Source organism: Adiantum capillus-veneris, chromosome 24, assembly GCF_014529385.1.
Source record: "Adiantum capillus-veneris isolate H3 chromosome 24, ASM1452938v2, whole genome shotgun sequence".
Classification (NCBI taxonomy): Eukaryota; Viridiplantae; Streptophyta; class Polypodiopsida; order Polypodiales; family Pteridaceae; genus Adiantum; species Adiantum capillus-veneris.
The window spans coordinates 95,770,287-95,784,337 of NC_140954.1; positions in this window are offsets into that span (position 1 = coordinate 95,770,287).

Here is a 14,051-nt window from a genome sequence, read left to right on the forward strand (position 1 = left end):
CATGCCAAGTTAACTAATTGATATGATTATGTTGCTATCTTCAATTATGTTCACCTGCTATACTTACAAAGTCATCTCTTATTAATTTCTGCTACTCTCAAATTAAATAGGCCAATTTTATTACATTGGTATCAGAGCATTTGGTTTCTCTTTTCTTGCTTAAGAAGAGAGTTCTTTAAGTAGCTTAAAAATGGTTGATGTTGTTAATTATATTAAGGTAAGTGGAACAAGGATCTATTATCGGTTTTGTTGAGTCCACTATGTGGGGGATGGTGCACACCTCGGGAGCTTTGGACTTGATAATGGAGTCTTTTTAGACTTGCCTACGGCTTTACCATTATTGAGCCATAAGAAGTCCGAAAGGAGCTAGTCCTTGGCAACTCTGCTATGTTACACCGACTCCTCTACTCTCTATAATTAACCACTTCGAGCCGTGGGTGTAGATTCTTAAGAGAGCCGATTTTCAAAGGCTAAGAGGAGTGGCAACTAAGGTTTTGAATTGCCAAAGCATACACTAAGTACATACATAAATTTTGTTAACATGGCTGACAATAATCAAGAGAGTAGAATGAACATTGATAGCTTTGATTTTGCACATAAAGGTGCTAATGATGATGCTCCCATGATTGTGATTTATCTCGTCACTAGGTTGCAGCAAGCTATGGGCAACCTTGCTTTGCAAGCCGAAGTTACTCAACAACTTCGTGCTTATGGAATTTCCCTTCCTCTCCAAGAGGAGAGAGAGCTTAGGAGGCCTCTTGAAGAGACCCCCAAAAGAAGACTCTCTCCCATTCGAGAGGTGGAATCCAAAGAGCAAGAAAGCAATGAAAGTTTAAGTTCCTCTGAAGATGTGGCTGCATGAAGACGGCGGTCTAGACGATTGCCCACTCCTCCCAAGAGGAAAAGATCAACACATACTCCCTCTCCTCATCACTGAGAAAGGCAAGAGAGGAAACAAAGGAAGAAAAGGGCTAGGAAGAGGTCACGCTCTTCTCCTTCTTCTTCACCTTCCTCCTCTTCCGATGAAAGTTATGGCTATTCTCCTAGAGAATACAAGAGGGGAGGACATTGCAAATCATTTCCTGCATGGCAAAGGTCACAAAAGCTAAAGAAGTTCAAGGAGGGAGGAAAGAGTATCTCTTTTCTCACCTATGATAGTACCTTCGGTGCTACCGACAAAGTGTTGGCCTTCATCCAGCAATTTGATGCGGCCTTTGGAGATGAGGGCTTCACAGAGTCCTCTAAGCTACGCCATGTAGCTATGCACTTCCAAAAATCAGCTCGTCAATGGTGGGTTAGCCTTCGTGGAAATGGTGAAGCCCCAAAGACATGGAAAACTCTATGAGTTTCCATCATGAAGCAATTCCTTGCAAGCGATGCAAAGGACAAAGTGCTTACCGAATGGCGCAGCTTGAAGCTCCTCTCCCATGAGTCTATCCACAAATATGCAGACAAGTTTTGGGATTTACATCTCAAGGCTATTGTCTTTCAAAAGATAGACTTTGCCGAGCAAGGGCAGCAATTCTGTGCGGGATTACTTGAAGAGATGGCTGAATACATCAACTCTCAACGGCCTAGTACTATTAGCGAAGTAATCCATCACACCATGGTTGCTTCACGCATCAATTTCCATCAAGGGGCTAGACGTAATGTCAAGCCCATGGAAAACAAAGACAAAAATGATGCAAAGGGGAAAACCAATGTTCAAAATACTTCCCAAGTCAATTCCAACAACAACAACAATCGGTCCAAGGAGAAGGGACTTTACAAAGGTAAAAACAAACTCTCTCCTGAAGAGCTTGAAGCTTTTCGCAAGGACCATAAGTGTTTCAAGTGTGGGGAGTAAGGACATGGCTATCGTTGTTGCCTCAAGAAGAATAGTCGCAATGAGACTCCTAGGGCTTCCACCATCGAAGCTCCAAAAGAGGATGCTCATTGCAAAGGATCATCACTTTCCTATGCTTCGGGAAAGGTAAGAGAGCATGATGCCTTCATCTTGTTTGACCCCGGCTCTACTCTCAACTTCATATCAACGGAGTTGGCCACCAAGTTGGGCATTCAAGCTTTTGAGATGGGGGATATAGTAGTGGCTGATGCAGCTTTCAAGGGACAACAAGCCTCTGTTACTCCCTTGATTGGGAAGTTGAGGCTTCATGTCGAAAGCTATGTCGACAAAGAAGACTTCTTTATCTCTCCTCTCCAACATGAGGATGTTATCCTAGGGGCACCATGGTTTGATCGCATGGTTGTCAACATGAAGTTCCCTGAAAGGAGAATCTACTCTACAGGGGAAGGAACATGTATATAGATGCTAGTGAGCGTGGTCGCACTATTCCACTTGTAAATCCTCTTGCTTTTGATAAGTCAATGAAGAGCTCAGTTTCTGCGTACATGATTTTTGTCAAAGAGTCTCTAAAAGATACTAATGTTTCATCAAATGTAAATGGTAGGAATCAAGAAGAGTTAGACTTGTCTAATTTTCTAAAAGGATTCCAAGATGTGTTCATTGATGATATCCCTATGGACTTACCTCCAAAACGAGGGGATGATGATCATTGCGTTGAGCTCCTTCCTGGAAGTTCACCACCTAACAAGCCTCCTTATCAAGTCTCACAAGCTCAACAAGAGGAGATCATGAGGCAAGTATAAGAGCTGGTAGACAAAGGGATGGTGAGGCTTAGTTCCTCTCCCTTTTGTTCTCCAGTCCTTTTAGTGCAAAAGAAAGATGGTACATACCGTATGTGTGTGGACTATCGAGCACTAAACCATATCACTATCAAAAACAAATTTCCCGTACCTCAGGTAGAAGATGTGTTTGAGAAGCTACAAGGCTCTACCTACTTCAGTAGGATTCACCTTAAGAGTGGCTATCATCAAATAAGGATAGTGGATGAAGATATCTTAAAGACCGCGTTTCGCACAACGTTTGGTCTTTATGAATATCTAGTCATGCCTTTTGGCTTGAGTAATGCACCAGCTACGTTCAATCGTTTGATGGAGAAAATTTTTAGACCATACTGGAAATTCACTGGAGTGTTCTTTGATGATATCATCATCTACTCCAAGTCTTTGGAGGAACATAAGCAACATCTCCAAGTGATTTTTCAAGCATTGAGGGAGAACAAGCTTTTTCTCAACCAAAAGAAAAGCGAATTCTTCCTTCAAGAGATTCAATACCTAGGTCATATTATCTCTAAAGATGGTATCCGAATGGATACATCAAAGTTAGAGGTAATAAAATCATGGCCTAACCCAAGAAATCTACATGAACTAAGAAGCTTTGTTGGTATGTGCGCATACTATAGACGCTTCATAGCAAAATTCTCTCAAGTAGCAGGACCATTACACGACTTAACTAAGAAGAATGTTAAGTTTGTATGGATTGCTAAGGAGCAAAATGCTTTTGAAAATCTCAAAGAGAAGCTTACTTCCCAACCCGTCCTCGTGCTTCCAGATCTCTCAAAGCCATTTGAGGTCCAATGTGATGCTTGTGGTGATTGCCTTGGAGCAGTTTTGCTTCAAGAAGGGCATGCCATAGCATATGAGAGCCAAAGGCTCAATATTGATGAACGAGTCTTGGGGATTTATGAGAAAGATCTTTTAGCTGTTCTACATGCCCTAGACACATGGAAGCACTACCTATTGGGGACTCCATTTATCCTACGAACCGACCACCAAAGTCTCAAGTATTTCATGACGCAAACCAAGCTTTCCAACAAACAAATGAGGTGGGCAAATTTTCTTTCGCAATTTAATTTCCATATTGCTCACATAGCTGGTAAGCACAATCAAGTGGCCGATGCACTTTCACGACGACCCAAAATAAATGCGGTGTCTATAGCTACTCACAATGATCTATCCTCTATGATAGATGAGTATGCTACTGACCCTAACTTTAGAGACATAATGTCAGCCCTTACTTTGGGGAAAAAAGAGGAACCATTCACCTTGCAGGATGGTTATCTTCTCCACGGCAATAGGCTATGTGTTACCCATTCCCTTCGTGAGAAAGTTATGTATGAATCCCATGCTCCTCCCTATGCGGGGCATAGAGGTATTCAACCTACTCTCCGAGGAGTAAAGACGTACTTCTATTGGCCTACCATGAAAGTGGACATACAAGAGTATGTTTCAAAATGTGTAGTATGCCAAAAGACCAAGTATGATAGAGGGAAGCAACCTGGATTACTCCAGCCATTGCCTATTCCAAATTCACCATGGGAGAGTGTATCCATGGATTTCATCTTTGGATTACCCAAGTCTATCCATGGGAATACAGGAATATGGACAATAGTTGACAGGTTTAGCAAGCAAGCACATTTTATTCCTGTCAAAAAGACTATTAAGGCCCATCAAATGGCAATTTTCTTCATATCTCAGATTTTCAAGCACCATGGATTACCCACATCCATCATGTCAGATAGAGATCCTAGAATGACCAGTAATTTCTGGAAAGGTCTCTTTGAACAAGATTGAATTTCTCTTGGGCCTATCACTTACAAACGGATGGCCAAAGTAAGATAGCCAATCTTACGATACTCGATCTGCTCAAGACTTATGTTACCGAAGTAGATCAACGCTCACAATGGGAAAAGTACTTACCTCTTGTAGAGTATGCCTACAAAAATACTGTACATACTTCTATGGGAAAAGCACCTTTTGAGATCATTGAGGGAAGACCTAAAAGTCCCTTGCTACTCAAAGTACATGGGAAGATCTTCGCCGCCGATGAGTATAGCCGTGACCTACAAGAATCTTTTCAAAAGATTAAGAAGGCTATATCCATCTCTCAACAAAGGCAAAAAGCTGCTGCTGATAAGCACAAAAGAGCCTTACTGTTCAAAGAAAATGATTGGGTCTTACTCAAGTTTCCTAAGGCTTGATTAAGGCAAACGACGGGCAAAAATCCTACGGGCTATCAAAAGTATTATGCTAAACTAGCAAAAAGATACTATGGTCCTTTCCAAATCTTGAAGCCCATCAATGAGACGGCTTATCAACTCTAGTTGTCTAACCATTGGCTCATACAAAATGCCTTTCATGTAAGCCTACTTAAGCCCTACAAAGGAGAGCCACCAACTGAACCAATTATTGAAGACCCTCCCGAAGTTGAAGACCAAGAAGAGGTGCTACAACCCGAAGCTGTCCTTCGGCATGAAGACAAGGTACTACGACATGGTAAGATTATCCGACTGTATCTTATTAAGTTCAAAAATTATCCTTTTGAAGATGCTAGATGGATGCAAGGAATACAGCTCTAGGATAGTATGAACCTTGTCAATGCTTACAATGCTACATTAGAGTAAGCAAATGTACAAATTTCTTTTAAATGACTCATGTTTTTGTCTTATAAGACTAGTCCTCTTTTTAATTGTGCACAAATTTAACTAGTATGCATGCTTAGAATCATGTTTGTGATGACGACGTCTCTCAAACACCAAGTAGAATTTGTCACTCTACTTTGAGAGAATGAAATGGACTAAAGAGCAGACATGCTTGCGGCAGCTATGTCTCCCAAGCACCAAATGGATTAGTCATCCATCTTGGAAAGATGTCGTAGGGTAAAAAGGGATCCTCTACCCGCTAAGTAAAATTGACTAATGACTAAGGCTTCATCTCTTCTACCTCATAGTCGAGGCCGACTATGATTGCAAGAGAGAGGTAATGTCATAAAATCTAATATCTAATATCTAACCAACCCAAATGATTTTCTCATATTAAATTGATCACTTAATGTGGGAGAATAAACGGGAACAATGTTAAGATATAGACATGTGCTTATAGATCTATCTCAACACAGGGCCAATGGTAAAGGGGCCCAAATGAGAGATGGTCTATCAAAGAGCAAGGCTAACAAATGGAGCATAAGACCTTAGGGTTAACTTTGCTGAAGATCTCCAATACTGTGTGTAAAAGGCCTTTGACCTTAGGTAAGCTAGGACTGAGCTTGAGGCGCAGGAACCCGACCCAGCTCGAGGTGCTTGTCCTGCTTGTCATGCTTGATGACTAAGGTGCTTGAGGTGCTTGAGATGCTTGAGGTGCTTAATTATTGAGATGCTTGAGGTGCTTGACATGCTTGAGATGCTAAGGTTACACTTGAGGTGAGAAACTAGCCCAAGCTTAAAGTGCTTATGAGCCAAGCTTGTGGTGGGAACTGGGCCTATGCATGAGGGGCTTGAGGTGTCAAAAAGTCAAAGATTCAATCCCTACAAGGAGGGGGTGAGCCCTACATGATGGGGGGTGAAAGAGAACACCCACACACTCACACAAGGCATGCATGGTACAAATAAAGCAAAAGGGACACTTGTCAAGTTCCTCATGTTGCCCTCATGGTGTGCATGAAGCCTATTGGTTGGCCACCCAAGGGGTCCAATAATAATTTAGGAGATTTAATTAAATGATTTATCATTTATCTAGCCCTCTCTCTCAAAGGGGAAAGGGGGACACTTGTCTCAAGGCTACCCTTGCTTCTTGTAATGCCTCCTGCTTGTGATTGGCTAGGCCTCGAGGGGTGCAATGAGCTTCAGGCATGAGCTACAAGGGGGGGTCGACCCAAACAAGCTAGGGGGTTGCTTAGGGGGTATACTCACCCACACACACTCACAAACACTCTCATTGTGTGCTATGCAAAGTGCAAGAGCTCCCTCTCCTTCTCCAAGCAAGTAGAGGTTGAGAGCATACACCAACACTCTTGGATATGGAGTGCAAATCCAACCAAGAGCCATGCTTCAGAGCCATGCTTCAATGCTTAAGCTTGCCATCTCCTTCTTCTTCATTACTATGCTATTATGTATGCTAGCAACAAGAGTTATGATAAGTGAGGAACTAATTCTTTCTCCTACGAAATGTTTCTTCTTCCTCTTCCCTACCCTCATTCCCTGCTAGCTCTCTCCACCTTCGAAGGTGTTTGAGGTCTTGGGATTGAGGCTTGGGATAGTTAAAGCTTTCTTCAAGTTTATGTTATGTTTGTGATGCATGAAGCTTTCCATTTTCATTGCATCACCTAAATCACAAGGAACACAAAGATTGTATTGTAGCAAGTCTCTCTCTTAATGGGAGAAATCATAATACAAATGCCTATTGGAGGGGGGACCGGCTCCACATAAATCCGGTCCTCAACTGTTGTCATGTTCTCTAAATTCTCTCTCTTGCAAAAGTATTGTTCATGCCAAGTTAACTAATTGCTATGATTATGTTGCTATCTTCAATTATGTTCACCCGCTATGGTCACAAAGTCATTTCTCAAAAGTACACTCATTAATTTCCGCTACTCTCAAATTAAATAGGCTAATTTCATTACAATGCCATAGGCTAAATTTTGTGTATTGTCCAAGGTGGATATTTATACTATATATTTATTCGAAAAAATCAAAAGGAGGTAGTCCTCCTTGTAAACATGTCAAATTAATTTCATACATGCCAAATGAAGATATTTTAATGTTAGGAGTAAAAAATTGGGTAGCATCTCTTCAAAAATTTTGTAGGTAGCCATCTTAGATGAGATCCTCACAAGAGGATTAAGGCAAAAGAGTCATGTAGACATCAATTCCAAGCAATCAATACTCATGGATGAGGGAAAAACCATTGTTAACATAAGATGGCATCCTTCACCAAAGAACGAGAATCTAGTAGAGTAGATCCGATATTGTAAGGTAAGCTTATATCTATAAGTACACACAAGATAATATGCTTTTCTAAGTTTCTTGTGTATCAATTGATCACCAAAGAAATTAGGCCTAGTTTAGAAGTAGCTGCAAAAATCATGTACTAGCTTCATCCTTGTGTATGTACATATTACTGACTGCAAGCTAGGAATAGCTTTACAATGTCCGGCTAGGAAGTGCTATGTTAGAACCATGTCTAGTTAGATACTAACAAAAATCCTTATCAACCAAAAATGTTGAGTCTAATTCTAATTAAAACATTAGTATAGCAAGTTGATTGTCTATTATCTCATTGATTTTGAGGTTAGTGTCAATATCTGGTAAGAAATAGGTGTTGTGTATTTTTATGACAAGGTTATCTATTCAAACCTCTCAAACAATATCAATACTTCTATATAGATGGCCCACTGTGATTGAAACTATGCCACTGTGATAAAATCTAAATAAAACTTAAGAGCTTTCTGTAATGGTATTATGAGCTCAAAAGGTATCCAGAAACATTATGGAACTCGAAAAATTTAAGGCATTCAAAAGACAACTTTAATATCTTAGCATTATGAAATAAAGGTGATTTGTGACCTATAAAACTTGATGGAGATTGCATCAAGGCAGCTTGCCATCATGCAATTTGTTGCATTTTATTTTCCAGAAAAGACCTTTAATGGTTTGGCAAAGGGAAAGTAAAAGTTAATCCATTTTGGTTGTGCTGTTTTGAAGTGATGTGTGACATGTGTGATTAATCCAGACTAGTAGAAAACCATACTGAGAGGGGGTTTGCATTAGCAAATTCTTGCAAGTATATATTTATAAAAAGGAAGGAGAGAAAAATATAACTATGAAGGGAGCATAGGGGCATGTACAAGAGCATGAAGGAGAGACAGAGAGGTGCGGCTGTTGGGTTCTTTAAAATCATTTGCTGCGGTATTATAGCTTTATGCTTATTTTAGGAGCATACTTGATGTGATATACAATTTTGGATGATGTCCATCAAACCTCCTCCCCACCTTTTGTCATAGCTTGCGAGTTGCATTGTATTAACACCAAAGGTAACCCCCAAGTGGTAGAGCTATTCAAGAATGATAGTGTGCCTAGTGTTCTCCTACTTGTATCCTAAACCGTGGGTGCGAGCTAGCTACATCCAAGATAAATGTTTCCCAATTGTGGAAATTATTATCAATCCAAAGATCACCATGTGAGGATATTTTCATTCCATTCATACAACATGTTAAACAGATGCTACATTTCTCCTTAAGGTGTTATTAGCTTCATTGGATTTTTTTTTCTCTTTGTTGACAAAAATGTATGTGTGTGTGTGTGTGTGTGTGTGTGTGTGTGCACAGTTGAGCCATAAATAGTAAAGCAAAACCAACACAATGGAGAGGACGTGAGAATTATCATTACTTTTATACATAAAGACTCAACCTCCATTTGTTTTAGGTAGGTTTTGTCATAGAAAGTGAGGGTGGGAGATTGTAACATTTAAAAAAATCCATTAAGCACGCCAAAGGTATAAGTAGATAAATGTATCAAGGGTTTTCAAAAATGCTTTTGAAGTGTTTCCAAAAAGGTCCTCATCATGACATCAACATTAGGTACCATCATGTAAATCAATACGCAAAAAATGATGACCTCTCTCCAATCATTAGGGTATTGTAACCCATACCTCATAGGAATCCTTTAACTAAGTGAGGTTAGAGTAAAGTAAGCATACTAATAATTAGAGTATTATTTAAGAACAATCCACTTATATGGTATTAATTCGATCAAGGACTAGTAGGGAAACAAAATGCGCATGTTCATGTTTGAAAATTATTCTCAAATTTGAATCATAGAAGTAGAATTGTAACAAATAATACATTATATATTGAGAAATTCAAGTGACATTGGAATAAAAGCGCTTACTTATTACATAACCATATTGTACAACCTTGGATTGACGAGTTCAAGAAAAAATACAATCAATTAGTATACATTACAACCAATTAGTCTATCATATCCATGTCCATAGTTGTCAATATAGAGGGTTGTTGCAGACCCTACAGATAGCGAAACCTCCAACTCTTACCATCCACAAAAGAAACACCAAGTTAGAAATTAACATGTTTTAGGTTGGAAAACAGATCCAATTAGTTTCATACATGCCACATGAAGATATTTTAAATGTTAGGAGTTAAAAATTGGGTAGCGTCTCCTCTATTTTAAGGACAAATAACTTTGCAGGTAGTCATCTTAGATGAGATCCTCACACGAGGATTAACACTATGTTTGTGTTTGAGCCATTTAAGTGGCTTGAGCCACAATAGTGGCTTGGAACCTCATTCTATAAAATTTTCTTTAAGACTACCTATTTTTCATGAAACCATAAAGCTAAGATATCAATGAGTTCCTATCATATAGAGGAACATTCTAGTAAATCATTTATCCCAAAAAAGTGCAAAATGAAAAATAATGATATTCTAGAACTAGTAAAAAGCCATTAATTTGGCTTTTGAATTTGACAATATACATTTCTTTGAGGCGTAAAAAAAGTTCACAGTCTTTTTCCTAAAAATAGTATATGCATAAACTCTTATTGTATGCATGTTCGAATATTTTTCAAAATAGTTCACACATGGGATATCAAAACTTTTGAGCAAGTTTTGCTCGATTGCACCTAAAAGATGACTGTTGAAAACTACTAATTTTATATGGAATTATCTATCTATAATTTTTTTCCAGCCCCCTACATACCTTGAGCACAAATCCTTGAAAGCTTTTGGTGAGTTTTTCTATGGTTGGTGAGAATAAGAATTTACACAAGACTTACTTACAGCCACTAAAGTGGTTTATGTTCACACAACTGGGGTGTTAAGGTTAAAGAGGTCATTAGGGAGGGAATGTGATCTAAGAGATTCTCTTTATTTGTTATGGGATTACAAATGGGATTATGGAATGGGCAATTGGGTAGATGCCACGTGGACTAAAATGGTGGGTATGACAGGGCCTAAAAGTGAATGGTCAAACTTGTAGGTGGTGGGAAATAAATATTTAATAATAAAATTTAAAAACCTCTTATAAAATAAAAATTTGAGTTTTAAAAAAAAACAATTGGAATAAAAAACAATCTTTTCTCCCTCTAGTGGTTGCTAGTTTCTCCTCCCTCTCTCTTAAAAGGGTGTCCCTTCAAAAGTGTGTTGGTCATCCTCTCTTCGTCTCTACTCTGTACAATCGCTATACTCTCTCCACTCGACCTTGGAAGTTGCATTTCCTTTTTCAATGTCACTTTTCCCTCCAAAAAGACTCTTGCAGTAGAGGTTTGAAACTTCCTTTCCTTCCTCAAGCTTGCTGCATTCTCCTCCATGGTAGCCACCACCTATTGAAGCTCTCCATTGTTGTGTGAATCTCACTTCACACCTCTCTCTAAAGCTAAAGATCTAAACCATATCCTGCTCATCAAGCTTCTATATTGAGTGGATTTAATTTCCTCAATAGCTTCCCTACTCTTTCTTTCCATTTAGCTCTCAAATGGTATTCCCTCACATTATAACTTCTTTTCAAATATTTAATCTCTTCTTATCCCGAAGCATTGTTTGGTAAGACCATTAAGCTTCCTTGGGTGCTTTGTTAGGTAAAAAGTGCCCTATTTTCTATTTGCTCATAGCTATGCTTACCATATTACTAATGAGTCAACTTGCAGTGGAGGTTCATAGCAGTGACATTGACCGTCTTTGTATACCTCTAACCTTATTTATATGCAAGTGAGAACGTGAGTGTGCATTGACTAATCATATATTTATTTCTGAAAGTGGTGCTACTTTCTTCCACGGTATCCTCAAGTGCTTGAAGAACTAGGAGTGTTATCAACTCAATTTCTTGTAGCAATGTACACGACAACGATGGTTGTTGGGTTAATATTGACTACAAATAATTTATGTGGATGACAATGCAACCAAGTTCAAGAGGTGCACACAAGGTCTCAAGGAGACATATAGCTTCTTGAGCACACCACTAGCACGAAAGAACCATGGAGTTTAAGCAAATTGAAGATGGTAAGCGGCTAGAAAAGGTGCAACATGTGTATATGGCTTCTCAATTGAAGCTAGAGACAACATTACCTCAATTGAGGTTTCTTGCAAACTATGCGCACCCTTCTATAAAAATACTTAGGGTTGTCGTTTTTTAACTTTCACCTCATAGGTTTCTTCTAATGTGTGCACGATATATGCTGCTTGTTCATTCTTGTATATATTTTTCCATCTGATTTTGTAGAGTGGGAGCTGATAGAATCCTTTATAGGGACTTTTGAAGCCACCCGTGTGGAACCTGGAAAATTCCTATATGCTGGTTGTCTATCCTATGAGATTGCCTCATAGAACATCTTTTATTATAGCCATACTTATGTCATGGTTAGGTGAAATGGGTATGGTAGTCTATCTCCCATTCACCTAGAGACTTTGGAATGGACTACACCAAACAACACATTGATTGCAACAACCAAAAGGAGAATGGAGGTGCCAGACCTATGGTCACATAAAGCAACAATAACATGATTTATTCCCCTTCATGTGTTTGTGTATATATTTTGACTTTGCAAAGTGTCCATATGCTATCGACAATGTGGATTGGCAAAGGAGACGTTATGATGAATGGCTTCCTTGCAGTTGGATGGGAAACCAAGGGGTCAACCACCAGGGATATAGCATTAAGTGCTATGTAATTGGCAAAAAATTGGTGCTCAAATACCATATTTTAAAGCAAATCTTGTCAATGGTCTTTTCCTATAGAAGGTGGAAGCAAACGATGGGAGTATGGGAGACACTCCACTTTGATGTTGCTGCTCAAGAAACCAATGAGCGTCAAATATGTCTCCACAACGATGCAGTGAAGGGCATCTTTGTGAATAAAAAATGGCACCTCGTCCATCTCCATGAGTATCTCAATTTGAGAGATATATTGCCCAAGCTGTACCTCTCTATTGTGAATGACAAAGTTGTTTGGTGTAGAAAAGAAAAGGCTTTTTTGTGAGGACAATGAAAATTTGAGATGTATTACTATAAAAACTTGTAAGTGATGCAAATTTTGATCTTATCAATAAATACGATGTTTTGTATCTCATCTTTGCATATATTTGTTTATTTATCAAGTTTTTCTAGAACAAGTTTTTGAGCAAAAATGTTCAACTTGATTGATTGCAAATATCAACCAGTTCAAATGGTGTCGTGTTGTTTAATCACGTGATTTTTTTAAAATTTATAATTTTAGTCATGTTTAAGGGTTTAAAAAATGCTTAAAGTAACTAGGTATACTTTTTAAGTTTTTGAAGTTCATTTCTCACTTTCACAAACCTCTAGCTCTAAGCTCTCTTGGCATCTTTCTTATGTATGAACCCATGATAATGTCGTGTGATGTACTTATCACACAACTCAAAAAGGTTTGCCTTGCAGATTGAGCACATGGCTTAGTGAGTGTATGCATGCCACAACCAACTTGCATGAAGAGCCTTCCAAATATTTCTTGACTACATGGAGGATCACATGGCCGAATATACGATTGTGTTTGAAGGATCCGACATAGTGTGGTTACGATGGATTTCCTCAAAGACTTGTACGGAGTTGACAAGAACTTTTGATTTCACCTTTTGAGGTTCGTTAAAGGGCTCACCAAATGAGACCATATAGTAGAGGATGATCTCATAGACTTGGGAACGGGGTGCATAGGCACCCAATTCATAGCTTGGGACATGCTTCTAGCTTTGCTTGTGCTCAATGGACAAGGGAAAATAAGAAGAAAAGGTTAACAAAAGGGCACTGTAACCATTGTGGCGGAAGAAAATGAAGATGTCAAAGAGGTTAATGAGCAAATGGAAGCATCCATGGCATCCGAGCTCTTTCGAGGAGGAAGGTCAGATGATAGAGAGAGAGAGATGAAGTGTTGGAAGAAGTCTCTGACTTCCAATTACTCACTTTGCATGCAATGGTGGTGGAGGGTCATCAATCTCTTTTCCTCGACGACATTGCAAAAGCACTTGGACTGAAAGAAGATGAGTCACTCTCAGTGCTCCTTACCCATTGCAAAACGCGGAGTCCAACTTGGGATGTTAGCACTGTAGAGTATTTACAAGTTTCTATTTTGTAAACACGACAATAGATATCAATGGGTGGAATAGTTAGGTGCGTGTTTGAAAAAGTCACTATGTAGGGTATACATGTTTTGTGGCACATTGCAATATGAGAACTGATGAATACAAAAGTTATTGATGTGTCTTTGTCTTGTTTGTCTTGTGTATTTCTATTTTGTATGATATTGCCAAATATCAAGAAGTATTTGTGAAGAGGGTATTCATTCCTGTACCGCACCGTGTTGAGCATGGTATACTTTTGGCGACCATGATGTGAGAAGGAGAGTAAT